This window comes from Lichenostomus cassidix, chromosome 26 (assembly GCF_008360975.1).
Source record: "Lichenostomus cassidix isolate B80296 chromosome 26, HeHo_3.0, whole genome shotgun sequence".
Taxonomy (NCBI): domain Eukaryota; kingdom Metazoa; phylum Chordata; class Aves; order Passeriformes; family Meliphagidae; genus Lichenostomus; species Lichenostomus cassidix.
The window spans coordinates 1437418-1440101 of NC_139506.1; positions in this window are offsets into that span (position 1 = coordinate 1437418).

Sequence of the window (2684 nt, forward strand, 5' to 3'; positions counted from 1 at the left end):
GCTCTGGGCAGCTCTGGGGCCTGGACACCAGGGGCAGGGAGACACCTGGACACCAGGGGCAGGGAGACACCTGGACACCAGGGCAGGGAGATACTTGGACACCAGGGCAGGGAGACACCTGGACACCAGGGGCAGGAAGACACCTGCCCGGAGGCTGGAGGAACCTCTGCACATCACGTAGTCCAGCACCCCTGCTCAGAGCTGGGTCAGCCGGCGGAGGTTGCCCAGGGCCATGCCCCGATGGTGCCTCCACAGCATCCCTGGGTAACCCAGGGGTCTCACGCTGGTGATCATTCAGTGCCATGAGCTACCTTGGAGCAGAGAAGTCCCTCCCTGCTCCGGAGATGGGTGATAAACCCCTGCACACCCCCGCGCTGAGTTGCCCCACATAGGCATGAGGCAGTGCAGCACTGGCTGCCTTCTCCCAGCAGCCATGGACTCCCAGTGAGATCCCCGGGTAGGAACACCCCTGGCACTGTGCGACAGGATGAACGGTGTGCCATCACCTGCCATGGTAGCCTGCACAAGCACAGGATGGGGCAGAGGCTCTCCCAGTCTGACTGGCACTGCCAGTGAGAAGCCCTTCCCTGCAGCAAAGTGCTGGTGGAGTGCAGGCTGGGCTGAAGGAGGGCAGGTCCCTGTCCTTCTCCCCCAGCTCTGAAATCCCCCCTGGCTCTGTGTTTTGCAAGAGCAGGACAGTATAGCAAAGGCAGCAGGTAGAGAAACCGGGAAAGGGTGGACTCTGCAGCTGAGGGACGCTGCTTTAGTTGTCATGAGGCTCTTCAAGAGGCCATGCTGGCCCCTGTATCCATGGACTGATGTATCACTAGGGTCTGGGCTGGAGATTGGCAGAAACAGCACTGCTCCAAGGAGGTTATTCCTGGTTGCCATAGAAACTGGGGGTTTTTGGTGTCCCCTCTGTCTCTCACTGTTATAAATACGATAATTGAAATAAAACTTTATTTCAGGTTTTGGAGGGTGCTGGAGGGATGGGTGTATCCCAGGAGTGTCATCTGCCAGAGACCACCAAGGGGCTAAGTTAGCTCTGTCACATCTGTGCAGGTGATGAGATGTGGTCAGGGAAGAGCTGGTCCCAAATGAGGGGCATTGCTAGAGAAAGACCATGAGAAGAGGCTCAGGTCTGATCCTCCAGAGCTCCAGGTGTCCCAGGGATGAGCCCCCAGCCCCAGCATGCCCAGCCACGGCCACCTGCTCTGCAGCACTGGGAGCATGGGGTGAGCATGACCCTCAGGGAGGAGGAGCTGCCCCATCCCGTGCCCACTGCTGTACCCCCATGTGCATGTCCCAGCACCCAGCACTGCAGGGCGGTGGCAGCCAGGGTGTGTGGCACTCGATAGCTACATCATTGCCTGTTCCTGCCTGCCATCCAAGGGCAGAGGCCACAGACTGCGGAGTCACATGAGGACCTGTCGCTTTGTTACTGATTTACAGCATGGGTGGCTCCTGAATGTGCTATGCAGCACCTTCCCCACCTCCCTGGATACCCTCTGAACCCAGCAATGGGGGCAAGAGTTTGGTATCTGCCAGGTCCTGCTGCAGCATGGGAGCTGCATGTCAGCCTGAGAGAGGAAGGGGTTGGGCTGAATTTGCATTTGGGGACCCATGAGAGAATCAGCTGAGGCAAAACGTGCCATGCCCATGAGTGCACATCCCCTGCGGGCAGATATTCCTGGCATGGGGTGGGTGAAGACAGTTCTCTTTCATGTGTGGGCCCTGCCCTCTCTGATGTTCCTGCTGTGGAGCTGGGGCAGCAAAGCAGTCAGGGTGAATGCTGGGGCACCGTCAGGGTGGAGCGAGTGCCTGGCAGGAGCCCGGAGGGCAGCGAGAATGGCTGAGCCCTCCCCAGGCAGCCAGAGAAGGTATCAGGAGCAATGCCAAGCCATGGCACTGCACAGCTGCCTCTCACCATCCATCCCCACAGCACTGTGATGCTGGAGGAGCCAGGTCAGCTGCCCACCTTGACCCAGCCACAGCTCCTGCCAGGCTGGGGGCACCAGTTTCTGCCTGCAGTGCAAGCTCCTGCCAGCCTGAACCTTGATCGGTAACCAAGCAGTAAATATTCCAGGGACAATGCAATGACACAGGTTCCTTCTCAGCCGTTGGCACTGGGAACTGATGTGAATCACGCGATGGAAAAGGGCCAACAAAGAGGCCAGCAGGAGACAAGCCCACACGTGGTTTTCTCTGGAAGGCCCAGCCTTGCCCAGAGCCAAACTAGGTTAACTGGGAACGGTGTTTTGAGGTTAACTGCTGCACACAGGTCATCTGCTCAGCGTGACAAAGGGTCCGGGCTGGCCTGGTGCCAGCAGGATGCAGAAGGCAGTGGCATCACTCTGCGGTGCCCGTGTCCAGTGTGGCAGGGATCAACACGGACCTGCTGAAAGCACCTGAGATCTCCACTGAAGGCTCCAGGACCTCTTGTGTGGGGTCTTCATGTGCCAGGCACTCCTGCCCATGACACAGCAGGTGTTTCCAGTTGCAGCAGGGGCACTGATGACTGGTGAGTGTCCATCCCTGCCAGTGCTGCAACAGCAAAAACAACCTAGAGTAGAAAGCAGGGAGAGGGACCTGAGACCCTCCTTCCCAGCGCATTGCATAAAGAAATGTTGGTGTTTCTCCCAGTATTTCCCATCTCAAGTTCCACAAGAAGCTGAATTGAAATC